This window comes from Callorhinus ursinus, unplaced genomic scaffold (genome assembly GCF_003265705.2).
Source record: "Callorhinus ursinus isolate GAN/ISIS: 27379988/994484 unplaced genomic scaffold, GSC_fseal_2.0 scaffold7, whole genome shotgun sequence".
In the NCBI taxonomy this organism is placed as follows: Eukaryota; Metazoa; Chordata; class Mammalia; order Carnivora; family Otariidae; genus Callorhinus; species Callorhinus ursinus.
The window spans coordinates 37,350,076-37,363,086 of NW_027397069.1; the positions used below are offsets into that span (position 1 = coordinate 37,350,076).

Here is a 13,011-nt window from a genome sequence, read left to right on the forward strand (position 1 = left end):
GTAATGGAGTGTTTGTATGAGTGTGTATGTATTTATGTGTGTATATAACATACATTTAGATGTATAATTCCATTCATTTGGTGATATACATATATATCTGCGTGTTTGTGTAGGCCTCACAAAGCTACGTTTATATATGAAATCAAATTATCAATAATAGTTCCAATTTAACTGCATCTTGACTTCTACCTATTTAACACAGAAACTAAATTCCCATTCAAAGGGTTTCTCTCCCCAATCATTTTTAATAGTCCTTTGGGGGGTTTCATGTATGATCATAAATACTATTTTCACTTTTTTATCTGTCTTCCATTTTGGCCCTTGTATGATGTCTGCTACTCACAAAAACATTTGAAACCTGGCCTTGCCACTTCCCCTGCTACTGCTGTCCCTGTTAAGGGAGAGAGAAGCTTGCAGGAGCCCAAATGGCATAGCCTGTTCTTTCCATTCTATGCAAAAATTTTAGAAATGTCCCTATGCCCTTCATACTTTTCAATTTCCCAATTGCTTATTCTCATCACATAAACATACAAATTCATTCATTCATTCATTCATTCATTCCCTGGTTAAACATCATCTTTAGGTTTTGTTCCTATAACCCCTTTCGTAAAAGCACTCAGAACTATTCTATATGGAAGAGGTATCATGTTGACTCCTGTCTCCAAGAGCCTGTTGACTGATGTCTTCCATGCAGGCTTCGTTTACTCCAAAAAAACATTGCTTATCTATATGGAACATTGAGGTCCAAACACTCACAAGTTCAGACTTGTTATAATATATTCCCATGTCAGAAATAGGACCAGAAATCCTATTGTATGCCTGTCTTTCCATCTATTTACCCACGTAAATTTTTAATCACCAATCTGGTAGAAAGTATTACATATTACATACAAGACATTGATAATGTGAATCTAAAGGCCCACATCTTAAATCACAGTGTTTCATAAACTAAATGGGATACAATTATTTGTACCTAAAAGAGAGGTGTTTTAGTGTTTTAGACAAATTATATTATTACTGATTGAGTTGTTTTATCATATTGTCAAAATGACATAAGACACATTTTGTACACAGCAGAAAATTACTTAATAATTCTTTTTTGAAATGAAATAAACCATGTACATGCCTTGCCTGTAAAAGTACTTTCAAGTTTTAGGTATTTAGGCAATAGCCAAATGAAGAGGACTATAGCAGAAATCCATTTTCTGGTGCAAAACAAATAGACTATACTTAGGTATTTTCCTTGGAGTGGTAAATAATTTTTGACTACTCTATTTGAAACAAAATTTGATTTGTGGTTTGAATGAACTCTAGTTTTCTCTTATCTACCAAAGCTCTCCATTTGCATGGATATTCAAGAGACTACTGTATTATAATTGCAAAAAAAAAAAATGTTTAGCTGAAGTTCAAATCAATGTGTTTAAATAAGACCTACCTCACATGGGTAGACAGGTCTGAAGTATCTATGACTAGTCAAGAGGTATAAATCAAAAAGGTGTTTAAATCTCAGAATCCCTTACCCTACATGAGGTGTTTCTTTGTTCATCTCTACTTTTGATCTCAGTAGACTCTTTTAGCATGCTTATTGTGTAAAATCTTGACAGACTTATGGCACATTCAGTCAGCAATAATCCCATAAATTTTTAAGGCTTTCATTTATCCTGATTCAGGTTGTTTTTACTGTCTGCATTAATTGGAAGGTGTCCTTCCATGTCAATTAGGGTTTGATTAGAATCATTCTGAGACTGTGATACAAAAGGAGATTTTATAAAATAAAAAGTTTTCCTTCCAACAGATAATGAAGGCCAAATTATTTTATATTGTCTCCAGTTAGATTATATATAAAGATTTGGCTTTCAAATGCCACTTCTCTCTGAAGGGAATGAGATGAAACTTATGCTTATCACATACATCTGTCTGAAAAGTAATTGAGCATTTAACGTCTGATCAATTATCTGCATTGTTATGGGATGCCATAGATGATAAGATATAAAGACTGCTGATTAAAACACTAATAGTGTTATAAAATATTTTGGGACATATTTTGTCTGTAAGCCTTCAGCCTAAAATAAGCAACTTGTATAATTTTCCATGATGTGCTTCTTATTTTACAGTGATCTCATACACATTTAACTTACCTTATATGTTATATGTTAAACATATATACAAATGATTTAATTTAGGGTTTCTCACATAAAACTTTAATTAAGGCAATAATGACAGGGCAGTCATCAGTGGAACAGCCATAGATGGTACTCAAGCATTTCCTCTCTGTGCACATTTGTAAAGAGGGTGTGGTGGGGTCTTTTATATCAGTAGCAAAAATAACGCAAAGTCAGGAACATTACAGATCATGTCCTATAATGAAATGTGTTCTGAAACATATTGAACTGGGATGATTTTTCTCAGATCTTATACTTGGTGGAAGGCAAGCTGGAATACTGGAATAGAAGAGAAAGATCCTCCAAAAAGCAATAGTTATGGAAAAAGCCTTTGGCTTACAGGCTGGCCAATCAGCTTCCACTCTGATCTTCTGACCATCACCAAAGTTAAATTGGTGGCAATGTCCTCCTTCTCTACTTTTCACTCCTTGAAAGTTGGTTTTTTTCTTTCTTTTTTTAAAGATTTTATTTATTTAGTTGACAGAGAGAGAGAGCACAAGCAGGGGGAGCGGCAGGCAAGGGGAAAGGGAGAAGCAGGTACCCCACTGAGCAAGGAGCCCGATGTGGGGCTCGATCCCAGGACCCTGGGATCAGGACCTGAGCTGAAGGCAGATGCTTAACCGACTGAGCAGCCCAGGCGCCCCCAAAAAGTTGGTTTCTCTCAATTTGAAATTTTCAATTCAGGGATACAAAAAAAAAAAAAAAATCACTCTGAAATAAAGAAATAAGAAAGGAAAAAACCGAAGCAGGCCAGCTATAAAATTTTTGGTGAAAAGCACAAGTTGTAAATGTCTCTTTAGAGTATCCTGAGAAGTGCATCAAACCTTCAATTCCTTCGTGGCATCTCCTTCTATTCTGTCTATGTAATCTTATATTTGAACATAACCAAGGATAAAATTGTGTCTCAATATTAGGTAAAATGTTGAGCTCCTAGAAAGGCACTGAGCTCTACAAGAGAGTACAACAGAACCCAAACAGACCTAATCATTTGATTGAGTGTTTTAAGAATTTTCAGCTAATTTAAAAGACAGAATCAAAGAAAGAAAAAAAAAAAAAAAAAACACCACATAACTAAGAGATGTGATATGAAGAAGAGGATAAAGTTCTCATAAGAAAATATAATAATGGAATATGAGTTAGTCTTGATCTGCGAAAATTTCCTTAGCACCTAAGGAGAGAACATGCCTAGGAGTAGTGGTCAGGCAGGGAGCTTGATGCGGGACTCGATCCTGGGACTCCAGGATCATGACCTGAGCTGAAGGCAGTCGCTCAACCAACTGAGCCACCCAGGCGCCCCTGCATACTCCGTCTTATACCCCCAGAGTGGTGACCCTTCTCCAGATAATAATTTTTTTTCTGATATGTAACTGATAGGAATATATAGATTTATTTAAAGATACTTTTATAAGAAAAAATATTGTTCATGTGAACCCAATTCTTAGCTTATAGTAAGAAGCTTGAAATAATCATTTGGGGAATCCAACCTTTAGAAATTAAGCAAAATCTAATGTGAGTAATCACAGAAAACATTAAATAATGGCTGAGAGTAAGACTTCCCTCTCAAATACTTCAACTGAGGTGGGGAAGGAAATTGAATAACATAGGGGAGAACATGTGTGGTCAGGGTTGGAATATATACCAAATATAAACAAAAAGTTTTTTGTTTCTTTAATCTTACTCCTCATATTTTGCCAAATTCACTTTGTCTTATAGAACTCTAATTACTATTACATAATGCATCCTTAATTTTTTTGGTGAAATATTTTCATTATAATAAAAAATTCTATAACCCTGTATGATATAGAAACAAGTGCTGAGATTTTCTTCATAGATTTATTGGCACCACCCATTTTTTATCAGTCAAGGTCAGAATGCTTTGAGGAGCATATATCTAACTAGTCCTGAGGAGTTGCTTATTAAAGCTGAAGTGAAAGGCAAGAGGCAGAGGCTTTACCGCCATTAAAAGTCCTTATTTCACTTTTGATGCTCTTGTTATGGAACTTCTGCAGTTGTGCTGATGTCCACTGCAGCCTAACTGGGGTGTGTCATCAGAGTCTTCAGAAATGAGTTACAGAAGTCTGATTGTTTTGAACATATCTCAAGTTCACTTCAGTCAATAATCACATCAACTGATTCAATTAAATAGACAAGAAGGAAAAGAAAAAAAATAAGTAAGAAAAGGAGAAAAGAGGGAAGGAAAGGAAGGAAAGATTCAGAAGGCCCATTGTAAAATTTGCATGCATTCATGTGCTGATTTGTCTTGTATTAAATATTGTTACACTAGGTGCTGAAAAATGTGTATTACTAAATTGCAGTGGATTGTCATAATAGAAATTTATGTTTTGCTCATATGACAAGTGGGGTATCCCAAGTAAGCAGGCAGCCTCCTCTATATTCTGAATCAAGGCCACCGTACTTTTCCAATCTGAAACTCCACCACCTCCTAGTGGATGGTCTTTGCCTGTATCAGGCGGGTAAAGGAGAAAAGGCTCATCACCAAACCTGTTCCATAAATGTCATCACAAACAAGTAGCACAATACAATAAATCTCATTTGGCAGTGGAAAGCTAATCACCTGCACACCTAGGTGAAGGGGAGCAGGGAAATGTAGTTCCAGGCTGGTCAGACACTTCTCAGGGACAAGGTAACATCACAGAAGTGGATCAGAAAGTTGATCAGAAAGTTGATCATCTCCACTTTGTGTTCTTTTCATCTGAGATTCTCAACAGGAGACTAGGAGTCTAGGCAGATATCCAAAGATTTGCCATAAAACTAATAAATCGTAAATTTTACTAATTCAAAAACCACATAATATTTTTTTGTGGTTGTATCCCTCCCTTCTGTATTTAAATGGTGGAAATGTGGGAGACAGAGACAGAGAGTGTTTTCAGTGTTTGGGAGTTTATCATGTTTTAGCATCTAATAATATAGGCTTTAATGTCATCCTATATCTTTGGCCTAAAAAAAGTATATATTAGCAATTACTGACTTTTACTTAAATAATCTACAAGCAGAATAATCAGTATGAACATAATAATTAGATGGGTTGCTTTTAAATCCTAAACGTGATTAATCACCAGGATGAAATATTAATGAAATTAAGCAATCAATTACTAATGAATGTTTGTGTGTCTTTTATAAGAAAATGTGATTTAAAAAAAATTAAGAATAGGGACATCTTTGAATTTTGCATTGTACTAGGGTTTTTTGGGGGCATTAATCTTTTGCTACAGGCTAATATTTCATGGTGTCTAATTTTTCATGGTGGTTTATTTCTTCCATACGATTTTTCTAATGAAGAATTTTTCCTTCAGATTTTTCTTCTGAAAGAAAATGACAGAAGAGGTAATAAATAGGAAGAAAAACTGATTAGAAGAGCTTTGAAAGTGGAAAGACAGGAAACTTCCTTAGTATCCATTAAAAAGGGAATGTTTGAATAAATGATGATGCAGTCATGCAGAGCACTGATACGTATCTACAAACAGGAATGACCAAGGACACTAAACACTACTCTGACAAGTGCTCCAAGACCTACAGTTAGATGAAAAAGCAAGGAGCAGAACACAGTCTATATAGAATAATTTTGCATAAAAAAGATGGAGGAGGACAGGAACATAGATTAATACCATGTTTTTGTTTACCTAAAGAAATTGGGAGAATATATAATATATGGGGAAAAAAGTTATCTGTGGTGGTAGTTTTTAGAAACAAAGCAAATCAGGGAACAGGAGAAAGGGCACAAGGTTTTTTTTTAAATGCATTATGAATCAAAAAAATAAAATAAATAATCAAGGATGTACAATGTGAACGAAGGGGAAAAACTGTGTTGGAGGAAAGAGACTAATGACAGATTAAAAGCAGTAAACCTGCCTGATTTTCTTCTTTCCCTATTGCTTTTTTCCCTATAAGTTCCTTTTAGGTGTCACTGCTCAAGCTCTGAAGATTTCTCTCCTCCGTGGCTAGTTATAGAGCCTGGGGTTTCTTGTCTAACTCCATCCAACATACTCCTATCTTGATGACCTGTTAACTTGTCCAAACCATTTGTTCATCTTCAGTTCTACCCAGTCCCTCTTCTCATTAGTTTCCTTCTGTCCAGCGTTCCCTTACTCCCCCTGTCACGCAAACTGGAAATCTTAGAGTTGTATTTAACTCTTTCCTTTTCTACACTCATAATAAACATGAGCGATCACTGTCATAATTTAATTCTTATATATCCTTTTATTTCCTTCTTACTGCTACTTTCCAAGTTTAGATCCTTCTTGTCATCTAGATGATTCTTGGAATTAATTTCTGTGTTTTAGACTCGCTTGCTTAAATTTCACCTTCTATATTTTAAGCAGATTATCTAGAATATTGTTTTTGATTATAATCCCTCTGGTCTCCTCCAAATCCAGTGACTACCTAAAAAGAATAATATATTAGAACACTTTTTATTAGATAATTTACTTATTAAGACTCAAAATTTCAGTTGTTTTTATACAAACAAATCTATGCTTGTGTGTTCACAGGTACATGGGTTATATTTATATATATCTTAGAATACAACCTCATAAGGATCAATAGACACATCTTATAAAATTTCATGTAATATATATTATACAATTTAAAAAGTAACAAATTATCAAATAATGTATTTTATTTCTAAAAGAAATTGACTTTGAAACTCAGGTGAATAATATGAATTCTGTGCTTCAATCTAAAAGTATTAAACGGGACACCTGGTTGGCTCAGTCGGTTATGCATCCAATTCATGATTTCAGCTCAGGTGATGATCTCAGGCTAGTGAGATCAAGCCCTGTATCAGGCTCCATGCTCAGAGGGGAGTCTGCTTGAGATTCTCTCTCCCTCTTCCCTCCACCTCTCCCACATGCATTCTCTCTCTCTAAAAAAAATAAATACATCTTTTAAAAAAATAAAAGTATTAATGCTTATCGTGCAAGGTATAATCATCGGTGTTATTGGGAATACAAGAATTATTAGACACAGTCTATCTCTAAATGGCTGAGAGGGAAAGATCTTTTCCCAGATCTTTACTTAAAACAGACTGAGGTAAAATGATGCAGCTTAGTTATCTGCTATATGGTAGATGTGCAATAAATGTTGCATATAAATCAGAGGGGGAGACGAACCATGAAAGACTATGGACTCTGAGAAACAAACTGAGGGTTCTAGAGGGGAGGGGTGTAGGGGGATGGGTTAGCCTGGTGATGGGTATTAAAGAGGGCACGTACTGCATGAAGCACTGGGTGTTATACGTGAACAATGAATCATGCAACACTACATCAAAAACTAATAATGTAATGTATGGTGATTAACATAACCTAATAAAATAAAAAGAAAAGAAAATAATATGCTTAATGTTTCAAGCCAAGATAGCTAAAAAGACTGCAGGATCATTAACAGAGTAGGGTTTCAATATGAGGTGGGGAAGGTTTGTGAGAACATGTGAAAATTCAAATAATAGTGTTTGTTCTTTTCCAAAATATAAACTTTGATTTTGCTTGATTTTTTTTTTCATTTTCAGGAACAATCTTTTAGTTTTATATTCATAATCCTGACGTATATTTCTTAACTCATTAAACAAAGCAATATGAAACAAAGGTTGTAATTCCCTAGGGAAATAATATAACTTCATGCTGTTGGTAGCTTATGTAAAAGAAAAATTGCACCAGAAAAGTTAAAGGAGAAAGGAAGACTTTACTCAATTCTACTGCAACAGGGAGAAAGACTGATCTCAACTTTACTGAAACAAAAGACAGGAGAGTTTTTAAGCACTGGGGTGAGTTAGTGGAAAAGTACTAGATGTTAGGAGGGAGGTTGGTCAGTGTGATTAGACCACTTGTGCTTGTTAATTAGCACTTATCAAAGTTAGGATCCTACTCTCACATAGAGACTGGGAGATAGGGGTTCTATCTTTCTTGATTATATATACGTTTCAAACGTATGGTTCCCAGGTCCTTGAAAAAGACATTCCAAGGTTTTAAATCTGGCAAGAGGCTGGAAGAAGATTTAGCTTGCAAAGGGGTAGAGAAAGAATTTATATAACTGCACTATTTCTAAAGCAAATGCTCTAAGAAAAGGAAGGTCATAGACCAATAGTCAGGAAGAAACTTTTAGTCAAGCTGAGGGGAAGGCTAAGGCCATCATGGTCATTTCCAAGTTAACTGGTAAAAGCTCATGTATAATTTAGAAGACAAAAAAATTAGAATTGAGAGGAATGATTAAAATAAAAAAAAAAAGAACTTCAAAAGGTAACATATCTCCTGTGATGAGGGATGGTCTGATCTAGTTCCAGAGAACAGAACTGTTTTCTATCGTGAATGGTAACTGGTACTTTGGTAAAAAGAATAATTGCTCTCACAGAATTTAGGAAAACCTTATTTGAAATTACATTAATGCGTAGGTATAAGCTCAGTTTCTATAAGAAACAAAGATTCTCTCATAATTCAAATTTTGCAATTGTTTTCACCTTGTTAAAAATTGGAAAAATAGTATAAAGCATGCCAAAAGTCAGTTAGAAATTTAAATAGTGCTTTGCATTATTAACATAAATATAATGGTATTCTTAAGTGATTTGTAAGGTTGTATTTTTATATTTATTCCAAGTTATTCTGTAATCACATACCATTTTCATTGTGCAAAAGATGTCAGAGCCTGACAATGATAAATGATCTTGCATTCAGTTATTCAGTAGATGATAATGTCCTATTCACAAGTGAATAGCTTTATCTCTTAGTGATTTTTAAAAAGTTCTTTGTAAAACTGAGCTGCTATAATAGAAAGTTTTTATGCTGCTTACCACAGTTACCAAACGTGCAATGTTTCTCCTGAATCCAAAGGATGGCAGGGGCCCATCATGTTCTATTTATACTAGGCACAAACTATAATCTTAAGGTAATGATCCAAGTTTTCAATTCAGAATAGAAATCATCCTATTGTAAAAGAATCCATTTTTTTTAAATCTTAAGTATACTTTTTAGTCATTGATAGTCATGAGATTAGTGGTGAAAAAGAACAATACCAAATTTTTAAGCCTAGTAATGATTCCATTTCTCTTCTATTTCACTGCATCTAACCATTAATTTCTTTCATTGCTAAAATGTTAATAAATAAATTCAAGTAAAAATCAGAAGCAGAATTGTATGAACTTTTGGCAGTTATTTGATTACTTTTTAGTCTTAGAGATCAAGGTTCTAAGAAGAATTCTCTGAACAAAACAGTGGAGATCATCTTTCTTGATTTTAACCCTCTAATACTATGTTTATATCTCTTTTCCAAAAAACACTGTATTTTTTTAACTTTACACATAAATTTCACCTGTTCCCTATTAATCACAAGCCAGCTAAAGGGAGTAGAATTATGCCATATTACTTATTTGTATTGTTTTATTACCTATTTTATTCTTAAGATTTTATTGGGAGTTGATATAGAGAAGCTATTTAAATAGCATTTTTATTGTGTTGAAAATAATGAGATTTTAGCAAAATTTACCTTATAATGCTCCAATTTACCTTTTATAATATTCATGACCTTGATATATGAATAAATAAACTTAGTTTATGAATAGACAGAAATAAGGTAATACAAGATAAGCAAAAGCTATGGTTTTAGTGTTTTCCATTTGTCTTACTTACAGAAATGTATGTTATAATTAAATTTATATCTTAGAATTTAATTAACATTAAAATTATTTAAAATAAGAAAGAAAATGTTGGAAAAAATTTAAATTTCAGTGACTAAAATAGTACTGTAAAAAAAGCATCAAAAAGCATCTTTCTGAGGAAAAGACAAATACACTGTTCTTATTTAATATTTAAATGTACCTTCTCCCTTCCTGCTGTCTTGGTTGTAAGACTTTCTATATGTTTATTACAGTTAATAAAAATAAAACAAATGAAATAGTTTCTGAATTATATAATTGACTAGCAAGCATATAAACTATAATGGCTCAAACATTTAATAAAAAAATTCTGTTAAAGGAACAGGTATTTGTTCACTGAAATCATAAAAAAAGAGTATTTCCTTATAAAAATACAAATTAAGTTATCAGTCTTCTGTTATTATACCTATATATGAGCAGTTAGGTTCATTTCTTAAATTGTGAGAATACTGATTACTATCTTCTGTAAATACAGAAAAATTGAGAATTCTGAAAATCTGTTCCAACAACTATAGAGATTAATTTTCTACCAGATCTCCAATTTAAACCATGCCTATTTTCATAATTGTATACGAATTTCCTTGATCACATCCATATTTTATATAATTCTGATATTAAGTGCCTTATTTGCACTTATATTTAATAGGATATCATAACTGCTTCTGCCTAGTTTACACAATGTTCATTTTTAACAATGTAAAAAATATATTTGTGCTTCATGCTTCATTAAACCAGGGGTTCCCCAACTTTAGCATGCATCAGATTCTTCTGAAGTGCTTGCTAAAACACAGACTGCTAGGCCCTCTGCTCAGCTTTTGGTTCAGTAAGTTCTGGAGTGGGTTTTCTAAAATCTGCATTCCCAAGTGTTCTGATGCTTCTGGACTGGAAACCACACTTTGAGAATGAGTTCATTATTGTGTTATTATGAAAATGGGCTGTTCAAAAATATTTGCTAGTATATATTATGTTGCACTACATATTTTGTCAATTTAGTTGACTGCTTTCATTAACTCATTTCTAGACACCTGCTTTATTTTGAAACAGTTATTGTTTTCCTTTATGGAATATGAGAATTCTGAGGATTAAATTTTGAGTCATTGCATTACATGTTAAAAAAGTTGTAGATCTAAGATTTAAACCCAGATTGATTTAATTTCTAACTTTTTGAGTTTTATTTAACACCGACTGAATAAGTGATATTTAAGTTTCCACCAATTATTAGGTTTTCTTTTACAGTTAATATATCCTCTTTCATGTGAGCCAGAACTTTCTATCGTTCTTACATAGACTACCACAGCATTCTTCTATAGTCTAGGAGCTATCCATATCAGAGCTTCCCAGCAATTATATCCCGCAGATGCACTAGGAAACTGATACTGTCCCTGGGGTGGTGGACCAGTGCCTAGGGTAGCTAGAGGCCTTAAGACTGTCATCTCTGGCCATAAGCAGCCTCATCTGAGGGTCCTTGTAGGATGTCACTTTTGAAGCAAGTTTAGATGGCATACCTTGTGGTCACTGCAGGTAAAAAGCAAGAGTGATGTTTAGCACACATTATCTTGACAAAATATGCTGAGCATGGCCAAGGATCAGTTCTATTCTGAAGATATTGACTTCAACAGCATCAGCAGAGAGCAACATAGCACATGGTGGATAAAACACCTGGTCAGGTAATTAGAGTTAATGTCTCAGGGTCTGGAAAACAAAGCACCCAGCCCAAAAGTAGGTCAGGAAAAGAAGTGAGTGTTGGTGAGAGGGAGTGGAGGAATTGGGCAGTATACCTCACTGGGCACAGCTTTAGTCTGCAGACTCTTGAATATCCAACTTTTCATGTATGGTGTACAATTCTCTTTGTGGTTGATATACCCTTTTAGTAGCATCCAAGCTGGCTACGGTAGGATTGCTCTATCAATCTGCAAATTAGAGTTTCTTAAATTTTGAAATATTTGCTGAGAAAAATTCAACTGAAATCAAATTAATTTATTATATCAACATTATATTAATGAATTAAAAGGAAGAGACATTTTAAAACTGAAGATCTAATTGGCTTTATTAAATGATTCATGAATGAGGCAGCATCCCATCTATCTAATAGATTGGTGCTCCTGCTTACTGCTGAGGAGGGAGCCTGATATGGGGCTTGGTCCCAGGATCCTGAGATTGTGACCTGAGCCCAAGGCAGACGCTTAATGACTGAACCACCCAGGCACCCCTCTTCAAATTCTTTTTTTTCTTATCTTTTTTTTTATTTTGTTATGTTAATCACCATACATTGCATCATTAGTTTTTGATGTAGTGTTCCATGATTCACGGTCTGCATATAACACCCAGTGCTCCACGCAGAACATGCCCTCTTTAATACCCGTCACCAGGCTAACCCATCCTCCCACCCCCTCCCCCCTAGAACTCTCAGTTTGTTTCTCAGAGTCCATGGTCTCTCATGGTTCATCTCCCCCTCCGATTCCCCCCATTCATTTTTCCTTTCCTGCTATCTTCTTCTTTTTTTTAAACATATAATGTATTATTTGTTTCAGAGTTACAGGTCTGTGAATCAACAGTCTTACACAATTCACAGTGCTCACCATAGCACATACCCTCCCCAATGTCTATTTCTTGATATCAGGATTAACTACATTCACATGAGTAGCTGATAAAAAAATTAAACATTTTTTACAACCTTTGAAAATTTAACAACAGTTAAAATTATATTATTAAAAACCATGTTTCAGGAGCACCACTCTATTAGATATATGGGATGCTGCCTCATTTATGAATCATTTAATAAAGCCAATTAGATCTTCAGTTTTAAAATGTCTCTTCCTTTTATTTCATTAATATAATGTTGATATAATAAATTAATTTGATTTCAGTTGAATTTTTCTCACCAAATATTTCAAAATTTAAGAAACCCTAATTTGTAGATTGATAGAGCAATCCTACTGTAGCCAGCTTGGATGCTACTAAAAGGGTATATCAACCACAAAGAGAATTGTACACCATACATGAAAAGTTGGATATTCAAGAGTCTGCAGACTAGAGCTGTGCCCAGTGAGGTATACTGCCCAATTCCTCCACTCCCTGCTCCTAGGGAAGCCTGCTTCTCCCTCTCCCACTCACCCTGCTTGTGATCCCTCTCTCACTGTGTCTCTCTCTGTCAAGTAAATAAATAAAATCTTAAAAAAAAAGAATTTG

The 13,011-nt window shown here is 34.2% G+C and overlaps 1 pseudogene; it reads left to right on the forward strand.

Moving 5' to 3' along the window:
* Positions 1-11,397: 11,397 nt before the first annotated feature.
* LOC112826354 (nucleophosmin-like) overlaps positions 11,398-13,011 on the forward strand; it is a 92,495-nt pseudogene continuing 90,881 nt past the window's right edge.